This window comes from Salmo salar, unplaced genomic scaffold (assembly GCF_905237065.1).
Source record: "Salmo salar unplaced genomic scaffold, Ssal_v3.1, whole genome shotgun sequence".
NCBI lineage: Eukaryota > Metazoa > Chordata > Actinopteri > Salmoniformes > Salmonidae > Salmo > Salmo salar.
Window position 1 is genome coordinate 348 of NW_025549571.1, and position 20283 is coordinate 20630.

The 20283-nt window shown below is 47.3% G+C and overlaps 1 pseudogene; it reads right to left on the bottom strand.

The window, feature by feature from the left end:
* Positions 1–546: 546 nt before the first annotated feature.
* LOC123738352 (protein PALS2-like) lies at positions 547–19421 on the bottom strand (annotated as a pseudogene).
* Between the last annotated feature and the right edge of the window lie 862 nt (positions 19422–20283).

Below are 20283 nucleotides of genomic sequence, written 5' to 3' on the forward strand. Positions count from 1 at the left end.
AGGGAGGTGGTTAGAGCAGGGGTTGATATACACACACACGGGGGGTGGACTGGGACTCACAGGGGACGGTGGTTCCATAGAGCAGGGGTTGATATACACACACGGGGGGTGGACTGGGACTCACAGGGACGGTGGTTCCATAGGGAGCAGGGGGGTTGGATATACACACACCGGGGGTGGACTGGGACTCACAGGGACGGTGGTTCCATAGAGCAGGGGTTGATATACAACACACGGGGGTGGACTGGGACTCACGGGGACGGTGGTTCCATAGAGCAGGGGGTTGATATACACACACACGGGGGTGGACTGGGACCGGGACGGTGGTTCCATAGAGCAGGGGGTTTGATATACACACACACGGGGGGGTGGACTGGGACTCAGGGACGGTGGTTCCATAGAGCAGGGGTTGATGATGATCAGTCTGTTCTTCAAGCAAATAGCCCACTCCGAGCACCAATCAGAACCAGGGTCTTCCTCTGGAACGGAGGCATCTTGGCCACCTCTTCGAGATCTGCAGCTCGTGGCGGTCAAAACTCTGAGTCGTCACGACAACAGACACACTACCACCATCAGCTTAGTTTGCTCAGTAACAATACTAACACATAACTACTGAACAAAATATAAAAAAACACAACATACAAATAAATTTTCAACGATTTTACTGAGTTAGTTAAAAGGAAATATGTCGAATTGAAATAAATTCATTAAACCCTAATTTATAGATTTCACATGACTGTGCAGGGGCATAGGCCAGCGGTTCGGCATAGGTCTACCGCACAAACTGGGGAGCCAGGCCCAGCCAATCAGGAATGAGTTTTCCCCACAAAAAGGGCTTTATGCTGACTGACAGAAATAATCCTCAGTTTCATCAGCTGTCCTGGTAGCTGGTCTCAGACGATCCTGCAGGTAAAGAAGCCGGATGTGGAGGTCTTAGGATGGCGTGGTGTCGCGTGGTCCGGCGTTTGTTAGGCCAGTTCAACGTACGGACAAGTTGTCTCTAAAACGACATTGAAGGCGCGTGATGGTAGAAAAAATGTACATTCAATTCTCTGGTGGACAGTCCTGCAGTCAGCATGCCAAATGCACACTCCTCAAAAACTGGAGACATCTGTGGCATTGTGTTGTGTTGGAAACCGGCATATTTTAGGAGTGGTCTTTTGTCCCCAGCACAAGGTACCTGTAATGATCATGCTGTTTAATCAGCTTCTTGATATGCCACAACTGTCAGGTGGATGGGATTATCTTGGCAAGGGAGGTATAACATTTGAGAGAAATAAGCTTTTGTGCGTGATGGAAACATTTGAGATCTTTTCTTTCAGCTCATGAAACATGGGACCAACACTTAACATGTTGTGTTTATATTTTTCTTCAGTATAATACTCTGATCTATACTACAGATATATACACTGGGTGTACAAAACATTAAGAACACCTTCCTACTATTGAGTTGCTTCCCCTTCATCAACACTGATTAAAATGGATTTAACAAGTGACACCTGGTCAGTCTGTCATGGAAAGAGCAGGTGTTCCTAATGTTTTAGTACACGCTCAGTGTAGAGCCCACAATAGATGGAGTAAGAACCTACTCCACACATACGTATTTGTTAGGCTATACTGTAGTACACTTTTATATCACTGAAATATTAAATGAATGGCTGCCAATAACGAGAGATAGAGTGTATAATCCAGCTGTTTTTGCTTTGATATGCATTAGGAGATGGCTCTGGACAACAACATGTTACTGATAACAACACCCACATGGTGAACTGAAGCCCTTTAGAGCAGGATCAGAGAGGTCTAATGGCTGGAGCTACTGTTATCACTATAACAACTACCCACATGGTGAACTGAAGCCCTTTAGAGCAGGATCAGAGAGGTCTAACGGCTGGAGCTACTGTTATCACTATAACAACACCCACATGGTGAACTGAAGCCCTTTAGAGCAGGATCAGAGAGGTCTAATGGCTGGGAGCTACTGTTATCACTATAACAACACCCACATGGTGAACTGGAAGCCCTTTGAGAGCAGGATCAGAGAGGTCTAATGGCTGGAGCTACTGTTAACACTATAACAACACCCACATGGTGAACTGGAAGCCCTTTAAGAGCAGGATCAGAGAGGTCTAAGGCTGGAGCTACTGTTATCACTATAACAACACCCACATGGTGAACTGAAGCCCTTTAGAGCAGGATCAGAGAGGTCCTAATGGCTGGAGCTACTGTTATCACTATAACAAACACCCACATGGTGAACTGGAAGCCCTTTAGAGCAGGATAACAGAGAGGTCCTAACTGGCTGGAGCTACTGTTATCACTATAACAACACCCACATGGTGAACTGAAGCCCTTTAGAGCAGGATCAGAGAGGTCTAATGGCTGGAGCTACTGTTATCACTATAACAACACCACACATGGTGAACAGCCCTTTAGAGCAGGATCAGAGAGGTCTAATGGCTGGAGCTGCACTGTTATCACTATAACAACACCCACATGGTGAACTGAAGCCCTTTAGAGCAGGATCAGAGAGGTCTAATGGCTGGAGCTACTTGTTATCACTATAACAACACCCACACATGGTGAACTGAAGCCCTTTAGAGCAGGATCAGAGAGGTACTAACGGCTGGAGCTACTGTTATCAATATAACAACACCCACATGGTGAACTGAAGCCCTTTAGAAGGCAGGATCAGAGAGGTCAATGGCTGGAGCTACTGTTATCACTATAACAACACCCACATGGTGAACTGAAGCCCTTTAGAGCAGGATCAGAGAGGTCTAATGGCTGGAGCTTACTGTTATCACTATAACAACACCCACATGGTGAACTGAAGCCCTTTAGAGCAGGATCAGAGAGGTCTAATGGCTGGAGCTACTGTTATCACTATAACAACACCCACATGGTGAACTGAAGCCCTTTAGAGCAGGATCAGAGAGGTCTAATGGCTGGAGCTACTGTTATCACTATAACAACACCACATGGTGAACTGAAGCCCCTTTGGCAGGATCAGAGAGGTCTAATGGCTGGAGCTACTGTTATCACTATAACAACACCCACATGGTGAACTGAAGCCCTTTAGAGCAGGGATCAGAGAGGTCTAATGGCTGGAGCTACTGTTATCACTATAACAACACCCACATGGTGAACTGAAGCCCTTTAGAGCAGGATCAGAGGAGGTCTAATGGCTGGAGCTACTGTTATCACTATAACAACACCCACACATGGTGAACTGAAGCCCTTTAGAGCAGGATCAGAGAGGTCTAATGGCTGGAGCTACTGTTATCACTATAACAACACCCACATGGTGAACTGAAGCCCTTTAGAGCAGGATCAGAGAGAGAGGTCTAATGGCTGGAGCTACTGTTATCACTATAACAACACCCACATGTGGTGAACTGAAGCCCTTTAGAGCAGGATCAGAGAGGCTCTAATGGCTGGAGCTACTGTTATCACTACTAACACCCACATGGTGAACTGGAAGCCCTTTAGAGCAGGATCAGAGAGGTCTAATGGCTGGAGCTACTGTTATCACTATAACAACACCCACATGGTGAACTGAAGCCCTTTAGAGCAGGATCAGAGGTCTAACGGCTGGAGCTACTGTTATCACTATAACAACACCCACATGGTGAACTGAAGCCCTTTAGAGCAGGATCAGAGAGGTCTAATGGCTGGAGCTACTGTTATCACTATAAACACCCACATGGTGAACTGAAGCCCTTTAGAGCAGGATCAGAGAGGTCTAATGGCTGGAGCTACTGTTATCACTATAACAACACCCACATGGTGAACTGAAGCCCTTTAGAGCAGGATCAGAGAGGTCTAATGGCTGGAGCTACTGTTATCACTATAACAACACCCACATGGTGAACTGAAGCCCTTTAGAGCAGGATCAGAGAGGTCTAATGGCTGGAGCAACTGTTCACTATAACAACACCCACATGGTGAACTGAAGCCCTTTAGAGCAGGATCAGAGAGGTCTAATGGCTGGAGCTACTGTTATCACTATAACAACACCCACATGGTGAACTGAAGCCCTTTAGAGCAGGATCAGAGAGGTCTAATGGCTGGAGCTACTGTTATCACTATAACAACACCCACATGGTGAACTGAAGCCCTTTAGAGCAGGATCAGAGAGGTCTAACGGCTGGAGCTACTGTTATCACTATAACAACACCCACATGGTGAACTGAAGCCCTTTAGAGCAGGATCAGAGAGGTCTAATGGCTGGAGCTACTGTTATCACTATAACAACACCCACATGGTGAACTGAAGCCCTTTAGAGCAGGATCAGAGAGGTCTAATGGCTGGAGCTACTGTTATCACTATAACAACACCCACATGGTGAACTGAAGCCCTTTAGAGCAGGATCAGAGAGGTCTAATGGCTGGAGCTACTGTTATCACTATAACAACACCCACATGGTGAACTGAAGCCCTTTAGAGCAGGATCAGAGAGGTCTAATGGCTGGAGCTACTGTTATCACTATAACAACACCCACATGGTGAACTGAAGCCCTTTAGAGCAGGATCAGAGGGTCTAATGGCTGGAGCTACTGTCACTATAACAACACCCACATGGTGAACTGAAGCCCTTTAGAGCAGGATCAGAGAGGTCTAATGGCTGGAGCTACTGTTATCACTATAACAACACCCACATGGTGAACTGAAGCCCTTTAGAGCAGGATCAGAGAGGTCTAATGGCTGGAGCTACTGTTATCGCTATAACAACACCCACATGGTGAACTGGAAGCCCTTTGTAGAGCAGGATCAGAGAGGTCTAATGGCTGGAGCTACTGTTATCACTATAACAACACCCACATGGTGAACTGAAGCCCTTTAGAGCAGGATCAGGAAAGAGGTCTAATGGCTGGAGCTACTGTTATCACTATAACAACACCCACCATGGTGAACTGAAGCCCTTTAGAGCAGGATCAGAGAGGTCAGATGGCTGGAGCTACTGTTATCACTATAACAACACCCACATGGTGAACTGAAGCCCTTTAGAGCAGGATCAGAGAGGTCTAATGGCTGGAGCTACTGTTATCACTATAACAACACCCACATGGTGAACTGAAGCCCTTTAGAGCAGGATCAGAGAGGTCTAATGGCTGGAGCTACTGTTATCACTATAACAACACCCACATGGTGAACTCAAGCCCTTTAGAGCAGGATCAGAGAGGTCTAATGGCTGGAGCTACTGTTATCACTATAACAACACCCACATGGTGAACTGAAGCCCCTTTAGAGCAGGATCAGAGAGGTCTAACGGCTGGAGCTACTGTTATCACTATAACAACACCCACATGGTGAACTGAAGCCCTTTAGAGCAGGATCAGAGAGGTCTAATGGCTGGAGCTACTGTTATCACTATAACAACACCCACATGGTGAACTGAAGCCCTTTAGAGCAGGATCAGAGAGGTCTAATGGCTGGAGCTACTGTTATCACTATAACAACACCCACATGGTGAACTGAAGCCCTTTAGAGCAGGATCAGAGAGGTCTAATGGCTGGAGCTACTGTTATCACTATAACAACACCCACATGGTGAACTGAAGCCCTTTAGAGCAGGATCAGAGAGGTCCTAATGGCTGGAGCTACTGTTATCACTATAACAACACCCACATGGTGAACTGAAGCCCTTTAGAGCAGGATCAGAGAGGTCTAATGGCTGGAGCTACTGTTATCACTATAACAACACCCACATGGTGAACTGGAAGCCCTTTAGAGCAGGATCAGAGAGGTCTAATGGCTGGAGCTACTGTTATCACTATAACAACACCCACATGGTGAACTGAAGCCCTTTAGAGCAGGATCAGAGAGGTCTAATGGCTGGAGCTACTGTTATCACTATAACAACACCCACATGGTGAACTGAAGCCCTTTAGAGCAGGATCAGAGAGAGGTCTAATGGCTGGAGCTACTGTTATCACTATAACAACACCCACATGGTGAACTGGAAGCCCTTTAGAGCAGGATCAGAGAGGTCTAATGGCTGGAGCTACTGTTATCACTATAACAACACCCACATGGTGAACTGAAGCCCTTTAGAGCAGGATCAGAGAGGTCTAATGGCTGGAGCTACTGTTATCACTATAACAACACCCACATGGTGAACTGAAGCCCTTTAGAGCAGGATCAGAGAGGTCTAATGGCTGGAGCTACTGTTATCACTATAACAACACCCACATGGTGAACTGAAGCCCTTTAGAGCAGGATCAGAGAGGTCTAATGGCTGGAGCTACTGTTATCACTATAACAACACCCACATGGTGAACTGAAGCCCTTTAGAGCAGGATCAGAGAGGTCTAATGGCTGGAGCTACTGTTATCACTATAACAACACCCACATGGTGAACTGAAGCCCTTTAGAGCAGGATCAGAGAGGTCTAATGGCTGGAGCTACTGTTATCACTATAACAACACCCACATGGTGAACTGAAGCCCTTTAGAGCAGGATCAGAGAGGTCTAATGGCTGGAGCTACTGTTATCACTATAACAACACCCATGGTGAACTGAAGCCCTTTAGAGCAGGATCAGAGAGGTCTAATGGCTGGAGCTACTGTTATCACTATAACAACACCCACATGGTGAACTGAAGCCCTTTAGAGCAGGATCAGAGAGGTCTAATGGCTGGAGCTACTGTTATCACTATAACAACACCCACATGGTGAACTGAAGCCCTTTAGAGCAGGATCAGAGAGGTCTAATGGCTGGAGCTACTGTTATCACTATAACAACACCCACATGGTGAACTGAAGCCCTTTAGAGCAGGATCAGAGAGGTCTAATGGCTGGAGCTACTGTTATCACTATAACAACACCCACATGGTGAACTGAAGCCCTTTAGAGCAGGATCAGAGAGGTCTAATGGCTGGAGCTACTGTTATCACTATAACAACACCCACATGGTGAACTGAAGCCCTTTAGAGCAGGATCAGAGAGGTCTAATGGCTGGAGCTACTGTTATCACTATAACAACACCCACATGGTGAACTGAAGCCCTTTAGAGCAGGATCAGAGAGGTCTAATGGCTGGAGCTACTGTTATCACTATAACAACACCCACATGGTGAACTGAAGCCCTTTAGAGCAGGATCAGAGAGGTCTAATGGCTGGAGCTACTGTTATCACTATAACAACACCCACATGGTGAACTGAAGCCCTTTAGAGCAGGATCAGAGAGGTCTAATGGCTGGAGCTACTGTTATCACTATAACAACACCCACATGGTGAACTGAAGCCCTTTAGAGCAGGATCAGAGAGGTCTAACGGCTGGAGCTACTGTTATCACTATAACAACACCCACATGGTGAACTGAAGCCCTTTAGAGCAGGATCAGAGAGGTCTAATGGCTGGAGCTACTGTTATCACTATAACAACACCCACATGGTGAACTGAAGCCCTTTAGAGCAGGATCAGAGAGGTCTAATGGCTGGAGCTACTGTTATCACTATAACAACACCCACATGGTGAACTGAAGCCCTTTAGAGGCAGGATCAGAGAGGTCTAATGGCTGGAGCTACTGTTATCACTATAACAACACCCACATGGTGAACTGAAGCCCTTTAGAGCAGGATCAGAGAGGTCTAATGGCTGGAGCTACTGTTATCACTATAACAACACCCACATGGTGAACTGAAGCCCTTTAGAGCAGGATCAGAGAGGTCTAATGGCTGGAGCTACTGTTATCACTATAACAACACCCACATGGTGAACTGAAGCCCTTTAGAGCAGGATCAGAGAGGTCTAATGGCTGGAGCTACTGTTATCACTATAACAACACCCACATGGTGAACTGAAGCCCTTTAGAGCAGGATCAGAGAGGTCTAATGGCTGGAGCTACTGTTATCACTATAACAACACCCACATGGTGAACTGAAGCCCTTTAGAGCAGGATCAGAGAGGTCTAATGGCTGGAGCTACTGTTATCACTATAACAACACCCACATGGTGAACTGAAGCCCTTTAGAGCAGGATCAGAGAGGTCTAATGGCTGGAGCTACTGTTATCACTATAACAACACCCACATGGTGAACTGAAGCCCTTTAGAGCAGGATCAGAGAGGTCTAATGGCTGGAGCTACTGTTATCACTATAACAACACCCACATGGTGAACTGAAGCCCTTTAGAGCAGGATCAGAGAGGTCTAATGGCTGGAGCTACTGTTATCACTATAACAACACCCACATGGTGAACTGAAGCCCTTTAGAGCAGGATCAGAGAGGTCTAATGGCTGGAGCTACTGTTATCACTATAACAACACCCACATGGTGAACTGAAGCCCTTTAGAGCAGGATCAGAGAGGTCTAATGGCTGGAGCTACTGTTATCACTATAACAACACCCACATGGTGAACTGAAGCCCTTTAGAGCAGGATCAGAGAGGTCTAATGGCTGGAGCTACTGTTATCACTATAACAACACCCACATGGTGAACTGAAGCCCTTTAGAGCAGGATCAGAGAGGTCTAACGGCTGGAGCTACTGTTATCACTATAACAACACCCACATGGTGAACTGAAGCCCTTTAGAGCAGGATCAGAGAGGTCTAACGGCTGGAGCTACTGTTATCACTATAACAACACCCACATGGTGAACTGAAGCCCTTTAGAGCAGGATCAGAGAGGTCTAATGGCTGGAGCTACTGTTATCACTATAACAACACCCACATGGTGAACTGAAGCCCTTTAGAGCAGGATCAGAGAGGTCTAATGGCTGGAGCTACTGTTATCACTATAACAACACCCACATGGTGAACTGAAGCCCTTTAGAGCAGGATCAGAGAGGTCTAATGGCTGGAGCTACTGTTATCACTATAACAACACCCACATGGTGAACTGAAGCCCTTTAGAGCAGGATCAGAGAGGTCTAATGGCTGGAGCTACTGTTATCACTATAACAACACCCACATGGTGAACTGAAGCCCTTTAGAGCAGGATCAGAGAGGTCTAATGGCTGGAGCTACTGTTATCACTATAACAACACCCACATGGTGAACTGGAAGCCCTTTAGAGCAGGATCAGAGAGGTCTAATGGCTGGAGCTACTGTTATCACTATAACAACACCCACATGGTGAACTGAAGCCCTTTAGAGCAGGATCAGAGAGGTCTAATGGCTGGAGCTACTGTTATCACTATAACAACACCCACATGGTGAACTGAAGCCCTTTAGAGCAGGATCAGAGAGGTCTAATGGCTGGAGCTACTGTTATCACTATAACAACACCCACATGGTGAACTGAAGCCCTTTAGAGCAGGATCAGAGAGGTCTAATGGCTGGAGCTACTGTTATCACTATAACAACACCCACATGGTGAACTGAAGCCCTTTAGAGCAGGATCAGAGAGGTCTAATGGCTGGAGCTACTGTTATCACTATAACAACACCCACATGGTGAACTGAAGCCCTTTAGAGCAGGATCAGAGAGGTCTAATGGCTGGAGCTACTGTTATCACTATAACAACACCCACATGGTGAACTGAAGCCCTTTAGAGCAGGATCAGAGAGGTCTAATGGCTGGAGCTACTGTTATCACTATAACAACACCCACATGGTGAACTGAAGCCCTTTAGAGCAGGATCAGAGAGGTCTAATGGCTGGAGCTACTGTTATCACTATAACAACACCCACATGGTGAACTGAAGCCCTTTAGAGCAGGATCAGAGAGGTCTAATGGCTGGAGCTACTGTTATCACTATAACAACACCCACATGGTGAACTGAAGCCCTTTAGAGCAGGATCAGAGAGGTCTAATGGCTGGAGCTACTGTTATCACTATAACAACACCCACATGGTGAACTGAAGCCCTTTAGAGCAGGATCAGAGAGGTCTAATGGCTGGAGCTACTGTTATCACTATAACAACACCCACATGGTGAACTGAAGCCCTTTAGAGCAGGATCAGAGAGGTCTAATGGCTGGAGCTACTGTTATCACTATAACAACACCCACATGGTGAACTGAAGCCCTTTAGAGCAGGATCAGAGAGGTCTAATGGCTGGAGCTACTGTTATCACTATAACAACACCCACATGGTGAACTGAAGCCCTTTAGAGCAGGATCAGAGAGGTCTAATGGCTGGAGCTACTGTTATCACTATAACAACACCCACATGGTGAACTGAAGCCCTTTAGAGCAGGATCAGAGAGGTCTAATGGCTGGAGCTACTGTTATCACTATAACAACACCCACATGGTGAACTGAAGCCCTTTAGAGCAGGATCAGAGAGGTCTAATGGCTGGAGCTACTGTTATCACTATAACAACACCCACATGGTGAACTGAAGCCCTTTAGAGCAGGATCAGAGAGGTCTAATGGCTGGAGCTACTGTTATCACTATAACAACACCCACATGGTGAACTGAAGCCCTTTAGAGCAGGATCAGAGAGGTCTAATGGCTGGAGCTACTGTTATCACTATAACAACACCCACATGGTGAACTGAAGCCCTTTAGAGCAGGATCAGAGAGGTCTAATGGCTGGAGCTACTGTTATCACTATAACAACACCCACATGGTGAACTGAAGCCCTTTAGAGCAGGATCAGAGAGGTCTAATGGCTGGAGCTACTGTTATCACTATAACAACACCCACATGGTGAACTGAAGCCCTTTAGAGCAGGATCAGAGAGGTCTAATGGCTGGAGCTACTGTTATCACTATAACAACACCCACATGGTGAACTGAAGCCCTTTAGAGCAGGATCAGAGAGGTCTAATGGCTGGAGCTACTGTTATCACTATAACAACACCCACATGGTGAACTGAAGCCCTTTAGAGCAGGATCAGAGAGGTCTAATGGCTGGAGCTACTGTTATCACTATAACAACACCCACATGGTGAACTGAAGCCCTTTAGAGCAGGATCAGAGAGGTCTAATGGCTGGAGCTACTGTTATCACTATAACAACACCCACATGGTGAACTGAAGCCCTTTAGAGCAGGATCAGAGAGGTCTAATGGCTGGAGCTACTGTTATCACTATAACAACACCCACATGGTGAACTGAAGCCCTTTAGAGCAGGATCAGAGAGGTCTAATGGCTGGAGCTACTGTTATCACTATAACAACACCCACATGGTGAACTGAAGCCCTTTAGAGCAGGATCAGAGAGGTCTAATGGCTGGAGCTACTGTTATCACTATAACAACACCCACATGGTGAACTGAAGCCCTTTAGAGCAGGATCAGAGAGGTCTAATGGCTGGAGCTACTGTTATCACTATAACAACACCCACATGGTGAACTGAAGCCCTTTAGAGCAGGATCAGAGAGGTCTAATGGCTGGAGCTACTGTTATCACTATAACAACACCCACATGGTGAACTGAAGCCCTTTAGAGCAGGATCAGAGAGGTCTAACGGCTGGAGCTACTGTTATCACTATAACAACACCCACATGGTGAACTGAAGCCCTTTAGAGCAGGATCAGAGAGGTCTAACGGCTGGAGCTACTGTTATCACTATAACAACACCCACATGGTGAACTGAAGCCCTTTAGAGCAGGATCAGAGAGGTCTAATGGCTGGAGCTACTGTTATCACTATAACAACACCCACATGGTGAACTGAAGCCCTTTAGAGCAGGATCAGAGAGGTCTAATGGCTGGAGCTACTGTTATCACTATAACAACACCCACATGGTGAACTGAAGCCCTTTAGAGCAGGATCAGAGAGGTCTAATGGCTGGAGCTACTGTTATCACTATAACAACACCCACATGGTGAACTGAAGCCCTTTAGAGCAGGATCAGAGAGGTCTAATGGCTGGAGCTACTGTTATCACTATAACAACACCCACATGGTGAACTGGAAGCCCTTTAGAGCAGGATCGAGAGGTCTAATGGCTGGAGCTACTGTTATCACTATAACAACACCCACATGGTGAACTGAAGCCCTTTAGAGCAGGATCAGAGAGGTCTAATGGCTGGAGCTACTGTTATCACTATAACAACACCCACATGGTGAACTGAAGCCCTTTAGAGCAGGATCAGAGAGGTCTAACGGCTGGAGCTACTGTTATCACTATAACAACACCCACATGGTGAACTGAAGCCCTTTAGAGCAGGATCAGAGAGGTCTAATGGCTGGAGCTACTGTTATCACTATAACAACACCCACATGGTGAACTGAAGCCCTTTAGAGCAGGATCAGAGAGGTCTAATGGCTGGAGCTACTGTTATCACTATAACAACACCCACATGGTGAACTGAAGCCCTTTAGAGCAGGATCAGAGAGGTCTAATGGCTGGAGCTACTGTTATCACTATAACAACACCCACATGGTGAACTGAAGCCCTTTAGAGCAGGATCAGAGAGGTCTAATGGCTGGAGCTACTGTTATCACTATAACAACACCCACATGGTGAACTGAAGCCCTTTAGAGCAGGATCAGAGAGGTCTAATGGCTGGAGCTACTGTTATCACTATAACAACACCCACATGGTGAACTGAAGCCCTTTAGAGCAGGATCAGAGAGGTCTAATGGTGCTGAACTCACCTGCATTCTTGGACATCAGGTACATCATCTTCTTCTTCTTCTTCTTTCCTGTTAGTGTTCCACAGAGAACACCTGGGAGGAACAAAACACATTAAAAGTTCACTGAACCACAAGAGGGCACCAGAGTAAACATATTTCCTAAGTACGTCTGAGTTGTGGACACAAGTAGAGGGGAAGTTATTCATTAGAGTGTGGATTCAGCCTATACTTTCATGGCAGTTTGCTGCCAAATGTGATCATTTGAGAAATAAACTGTCATGTATAGAGGCTGTGTGTATATAGTACACTACTTTCATTATATAGGGTAAAGGGATCCATTTGGGACACAGCCGAGGACACAAACAGGTGGGAAGAAGATACGACTTTGGGGTAGATGTCAGTACTTTGTTGAGTATAGAGATGTGTGTTACAATTCCATTTCACCTTAGAATACTGCCTGGTTCAACTGAGTTATATAGGCAGGTGTAAAAAGTCTAACTACCTAATAATAATGACATTTTAAGCACTTTTCAAACACCCAAAGTCACTTTACATAGTCAGAAATGTACCTGATCCATTCCATTCTCTCTCCTCACAAAGGCCTTCCTCTTTTCCTCTAAGAACTGACTGGGGATCAGTCCTGTGGCTCCTCCCACAATGTTGACTGCCTGAGGGACAGGATGTGAGGTCAGAGACGTGCTACTTCCTGCTTCTCTTGCTCTAATCTTAAGGATCAGTTCATTTTTTGTAAATTAAAAGTCACAAATGGAATACTAGTCCCTATCCCATTAGGGGCACTCAGGGCCGGGTTAGGACAGTTGGAAGCAATATGATTCCGATACCGATATCTTCCTTGCCAAAAAAAAAGAATACCCCGATATCCCCTCAGAAAAAAAGGCCTTTTAAGCATTCTAGTACAGTTAAATAGTTAACACACACACATGGACGCAGCGGTCTAAGGTACTGCATCTCAGTGCAAGAGGCGTCACTACAGTCCCTGGTTTGAATCCAGGCTGTATCACATTCGGCCATGATTGGGAGTCCCATAGGGCGGCGCACAATTGTCCCAGCTTTGTCCGGGTTTGGCCGGGGTAGGCCGTCATTGTAAATAAGAATTAGTTCTTAACTGACTTCCCCAGTTAAATAAAGGTTACACACACCACAAAGTTACTATGTTGGCATTTACACATGTCCCCATTACCAGTAAAACATCATCAAAACATATTTATTTCACTTACTTGCTGTGCTGTTTGGTTGTTCATTTGTTCAGACGTTTCATTCTCAACCAGGATTTCCATGGAATGCGTTTGGGTCTTTGCGTGTCAAAAAAGTTACACGTCAAATAAGCTTGTTGACCAATCAGTGACTGCACGTCACATAATAATTTAACGCGTTCATACATTTCTTTACGTAGTTATTACACTAGCACTCGTATTTCATGTCACAACGATTCATCGATACGTATGCTATGATGCTGATAAAGTTGTCTCGTGTACCTACAGTGCTGGTCATAAAAAAAGCTAGCTAGCTCATAGATGCAAACAATGTTCTCCCCAAAAACATAGCAAAACGACATCATCTGTTTCAGTAGCTATAGTTATAGCTAGGTGTCATCTAAAAGAACCCTCATTTATAAGACAGTTCTTATTTGATTAATGTTGGTCGGACACACCTATGTGAAGATAGCCACAATAAGGATTAGCCAAAATAGTGGACTTTGCGGTTAGGCTTCAAAATAAAGGTATGCCATTGACAGTGATGCAAATGAATACAAATAGTATAAATATGGCATAGTTTAATAGATCATGCTAAACGAGGTTGGAATGTTATATAAAATCAACAAAAGACAATTTGTTAATTTGACAAAATCTGTTGAAATCACACTGGATGTATTATACTTTAGAATTGCATTGGGGGCATACTTATTTCACTGTACAGCCTTACCTATGGGTTGTGGATCAATGACATGGGGTATCAGTCTACTCAGTGACACCCAGAGAACATTAGCATTATAGTTCTTATTGCAGGACTCTGAAACAACTGTGAATTGAGCCACATTTATTGTCAACCTATATTACGTGGATGTTTTGGAGTCTGATAACTGAGGAGGACGTTGGGAAAAAATATATTGGGTATTGAGTAGACTGATACCCCATTTCATTGATCTCCAATCCTTATGTAAAACTGTACAGTGCAATATGAATGTCAACACACACAATAGGCTGACTGTGGAGGTGATTTCACACAGTCACAGTCCCGCGATAAGAGCTACAACGCTAATATTTGCATAAACTCTTCAGTTGTGTTCTGTGGGTGTCACCGAGTAGACTGATACCCCATTTTTGACACGCAAGACCCAAACGGGCGCTCCATAGTATGCCGTGAAGCTAATACTGTGTAACTCCGGTAGGGCAACATCTGAACAATAGCGCACTTGGTGGCGTTAGTGTGCCGGTGCTCGACCAGTTGCGAAAGCCAACATCACCCACGACAGAGAACGGTTGATTGTCAAGAGCAATGAATTCCATTATCTTGGTGTTAATGGATTTCGCCTTCGAGTTGTCTCGCTGAAATGTTCTTACTCTTTCAAATGACTGCCTCGAGCCACACAGCAGACATTGTGGGCTAGGTTAGGAATGCACGTGTAGCGCCACATTTTACGTGGCGTCATTACGTCATATCGTCAGCTTTGACATCTGTTTTTAACATCGGCAGTTAAACTAGACATCGGGCCTGAGGCCGATGTTCAACATTTTTAGCTAATATCGTTCGATTCCGATATATCGTGCATCCCTAATTAAAAGTTCCACCAAGCCAATCAGAAGACAAGATGGAGCATGGAGCTATTACCATATTGCTTACACTGCATCTATCCATCCAGTTGTTGTCCATCCTAAGGGTGGATGTGGGAAAGTCATTCAACCCTGAGTCTAAGAGAACGTTCCTCTGAAAGTAGTAGCAGAGCCATATATTTGATCAATAAGGCATGAGGACCTGTGGATTACAGATGAATAACACACAGCCAGGGGCTGTTCTGGGGTCAGCAGTACCTACCTGCCACCAGTTAGGGTCCTCTCTGTTGACAATGTGCAATACATCTCCTTTAGAGAAGGCCAGGCCAGCCTCCTTACAGGGGATCAAGTTGTCTGTGGCTGGGCTGTAATTAAAGTGGGTTTTCAGATGCACCTGGAAAACAAGGTCTGTGTTACCATAGATACGGCTTCAGGTAGAAAAAGGAAATAGGAGGGGTGTTTAACAACAATGACATCCTCTTCAGATTGTAAATCACCAACAGCCCAACACTCTACAGTCTGTACTGTGAGAATCTACAGAGAGAAACAATCTACAGGACTGTATCTCTCCAGGAACAGGGTTGGAGAGCCCCGTCCTAAGGACTGTATCTCTCCAGGAACAGGGTTGGAGAGCCCTGTCCTACAGGACTGTATCTCTCCAGGAACAGGGTTGGAGAGCCCCGTCCTACAGGACTGATCTCTCCAGGAACAAGGTTGGGAGAGCCCCCGTCCTACAGCACTGCATCTCTCCAGGAACAGGGTTGGAGAGCCCCGTCCTACAGGACTGCATCTCTCCAGGAACAGGGTTGGAGAGCCCCGTCCTACAGGACTGCATCTCTCCAGGAACAGGGTTGGAGAGCCCGTCCTGCAGGACTGCATCTCTCCAGGAACAGGGTTGGAGAGCTCCGTCCTACAGGACTGTATCTCTCCAGGAACAGGGTTGGAGAGCCCTGTCCTACAGGACTGTATCTCTCCAGGAACAGGGTTGAAGAGCCCTGTCCTACAGGACTGTATATCTCCAGGAACAGGGTTAAAGAGCCCTGTCCTACAGGACTGTATATCTCCAGGAACAGGGTTGGAGAGCCCTGTCCTACAGGACTGCATCTCTCCAGGAACAGGGTTGGAGAGCCCTGTCCTACAGCACTGTATCTCTCCAGGAACAGGGTTAGAGAGCCCTGTCCTACAGGACTGTATCTCTCCAGGAACAGGGTTAGAGAGCCCTGTCCTACAGGACTGTATCTCTCCAGGAACAGGGTTAGAGAGCCCTGTCCTACAGGACTGTATCTCTCCAGGAACAGGGTTAGAGAGCCCTGTCCTACAGGACTGTATCTCTCCAGGAACAGGGTTGGAGAGCCCTGTCCTACATAAGGCCTCACAGCAGAATGTGCTCTGGTTGGTGTGTATATGTATACAGTTCCCTACTCCTCCCCATGCCCCAGATCAGCTGTCCTTTCCTTTCCTCCTCCCCATGCCCCAGATCAACTGTCCTTTCCCTTTCTCCTCCCCATGCCCCAGATCAGCTGTCCTTTCCTTTCCTCCTCCCCATGCCCCAGATCAGCTGTCCTTTCCTTTCCTCCTCCCCATGCCCCAGATCAGCTGTCCTTTCCTTTCCTCCTCCCCATGCCCCCAGATCAGCTGTCCTTCTCTTTCATACACTCTCTCCTCCTCCTCGATCTTCATCCCTCCCCTCTTCCCTCCCTCCTTCCTTCCTTCCTTCCTTCCTATTCCTCTCCCTTCCTCTTCCCTCCCTCCCTCCTTCCTCTTCCTCCCTCCTTCCTTCCTTCCTCTTCCCTCCCTCCTCCCTCCCTTCCTCTTCCCTCCCCTCCCTCCTTCCTTCCTTCCTTCCTCTTCCCCCTCCCTCCTTCCTTCCTTCCTTCCTTCCTCTTCCTCCCTTCCTCTTCCTCCTCCTTCCTCTTCCCTCCCCTCCCTCCTCTTCCTCCCCCTCCCTCCTCTTCCTCCCTCCTTCCTTCCTTCCTCTTCCCTCCCTCCTTCCTCTTCCTCCTTCCTCTTCCCTCCTCCTTCCTTCCTTCCTTCCTCTTCCCTCCCTCCTTCCTTCCTCTTCCCTCCTCCTTCCTTCTTCCTTCCTCTTCCCTCCCTCCTTCCTTCCTTCCTCTTCCCTCCCTCCCTCCTTCTCTTCCTCCCTCCTTCCTTCCTCTTCCCTCCCTCCTTACTTCTTTCCTTCCCTCCCCTCCTTACTTCTTTCCTTCCCTCCTCCTTCCTCTTCCTCCCTCCTTCCTTCCTCTTCCCTCCTCCCTCCCCTCCTCCTTCCCCCTCTTCCCCCCTCCTCCTCCTCTTCCCTCCCTCCTTCCTTCCTTCCTTCCTCTTCCTCCCTCCCCTCCTTCCTCTTCCCTCCCTCCTTCCTTCTCTTCCCTCCTCCTTCTTCTCTTCCTCCTCCTTCCTTCCTCTTCCCTCCCTACTACTTCTTTCCTTCCCCTCCCTCCTTCCTTCCTCCCTCCCCCTCTTCCCCCCCTCCTCCCTCTTCCTCCTCCCTCCTCTTCCTCCCTCCCTCCCTCTTCCCTCCCTCCCTCTTCCCTCCCTCCCTCCTCCTCTTCCCTCCCTCCCTCTTCCCTCCCTCCCTCCCTCCCTCCCTCCTCCCTCCCTCCTCCTCCGTGCCCCAGTTATCCCATGAAGTGTATTAATAGGACCAGTGTGTCCCAGGCAGGGTAACAGTTCCAGGCCCATGCCCTGTCATTCTGGGTTAGGACCAGGTCAACTGTCTCCCCTCAACCACCCTGACAGGTACAAAAACAGAGGGATGTTAAAAGGCAAAGATAACTTCATGGAGAAAAATGACTCAAGTAAAAGTCACCCAGTAAAATACTACTTGAGTCAAAGTGTTTGGTTTTAAATATGTATCAAAAGTAAATGTAATTGCTAAAATATACTTAAGTATCAAAAGGTAAAAGTATAAAAAATTTCTAATCATTTTTTACTGTAGAAAACCAGACGGCAACATTTTCTTGTTCCAGCCCTGCTTTAACACATCTGACTCTACTAATCACCTCAATGAAGTGAATCAGGTGTGTTGGTGTAAAAAGTCTACATTCCCAATGTCACTCCAAGAGGAGGATGGTTAGCCACCCGTGTTGGAGTCATTAGGATGTGAATGGAAGCTAACTGAAACTGAGGGACCTACCTGAAATCTGGTCAATAACAAACTGTTATTTTTGTTTTCTGTTGCAAAACATTCTGCTACGGTTCACTAATAAATAGGACCCCTGTTCTCACCTGTGGGGGTGCTGGAGTGTCGCGTAGCTGGGCAGGATCTTGAGGGTGATGCCCCCTGGCAGTCCCTCAGCAGCTCCAACAGCTCCTTGGGATCGCTGCCCACCTCGCGCCCGTTCACCTCCCTGATGACGTCTCCCGCGTGCAGGCCCTGCCGGTCAATCATACTGCCTGCAGGATCCTGGCTATCACCAGCTCCCCGCGTGCCACCCTGAACGTCACGCCCTGAGGAGGAGAAGAGAGGAGGGAAAGACAGAGGGGATGAGAGAATGGAGAGAGAGACACAGAGAGAGAGAGAGAGAGAGAGAGAGAGAGACAGAGACAGAGACAGAGACAGACGAGACAGAGCGAGACAGAGCGAGACAGAGCGAGACAGAGCGAGACAGAGAGAGACAGAGAGAGACAGAGAGAGACAGAGAGAGACAGAGAGAGACAGAGAGAGACAGAGAGAGACAGAGAGAGACAGAGAGAGTGGTTAATGCATCAGATAAGGGATTTAAATATTCCATGTAACTAACCTGCTAACTACAAACTATGAACAGTCATCCAGATCTTGCAGATTGATTGGTAATGTCTGAGACAACGCCCTAAATGGTACCCTGTTCCCTACATAGTGCACCACTATTGACCGGAGCCCGGCTATTGGTCCCTGGTCAGAAGTAGTGCACTATATAAGCGAATAGGGTGCCATTTGGGACTCAGTCATTAACTCACCAGTGGTTCGCCAGCCTTCTTCTGAATGCCAATCATCCGACGGCGCAGGAGCACAAGCGGCTGGTCGCCATGGCATTACTGTTCACCTCCGACGGCAGCATCTCATAACATTTAGCTGCCACCTTGTCATGGGCCTCAATCAGAGACTGGAGAGAGAGAGAGACAGAAATACAGAGAGAGAGAGTTAGCTGCCACCTTGTCATGGGCCTCAATCAGAGACTGGAGAGAGAGAGAGAGACAGAAATACAGAGAGAGAGAGAGAGAGATCGAGAGAGTTAGCTGCCATTTTGTCATGGGCCTCGATCAGAAGGAGGAGACAGACTGGAGGAGAGAGAGACAGACTGGAGAGAGAGAGAGACAGACACTGGAGGAGAGAGACAGAGACTGGAGGAGAGAGACAGAGACTGGAAGAGAGAGAGACAGAGACTGGAGGAGAGAGAGACAGAGACTGGAGGAGAGAGAGACAGAGACTGGAGGAGAGAGAGAGACTGGAGGAGAGAGAGAGAGACTGGAGGAGAGAGAGACAGAGACTGGAGGAGAGAGACAGAGACTGGAGGAGAGAGAGACAGAGACTGGAGGAGAGAAAGACAGAGACTGGAGGAGAGAGAGACAGAGACTGGAGGAGAGAGAGACAGAGACTGGAGGAGAGAGAGAGACAGAGACTGGAGGGAGAGAGAGACAGAGACTGGAGGAGAGAGAGACAGAGACTGGAGGAGAGAGAGAGGCAGAGACTGGAGAGAGAGAGAGACAGAGACTGGAGGAGAGAGAGACAGAGACTGGAGGAGAGAGACAGAGACTGGAGGAGAGAGAGACAGAGACTGGAGGAGAGAGAGACAGAGACTGGAGGAGAGAGAGACAGAGACTGGAGGAGAGAGAGACAGAGACTGGAGGAGAGAGAGACAGAGACTGGAGGAGAGAGAGACAGAGACTGGAGGAGAGAGAGACAGAGACTGGAGGAGAGAGAGACAGAGACTGGAGGAGAGAGAGAGAAGAGACTGGAGGAGAGAGAGACAGAGACTGGGAGGAGAGAGAGAGACAGAGACTGGAGGAGAGAGAGACAGAGACTGGAGGGAGAGAGGACAGAG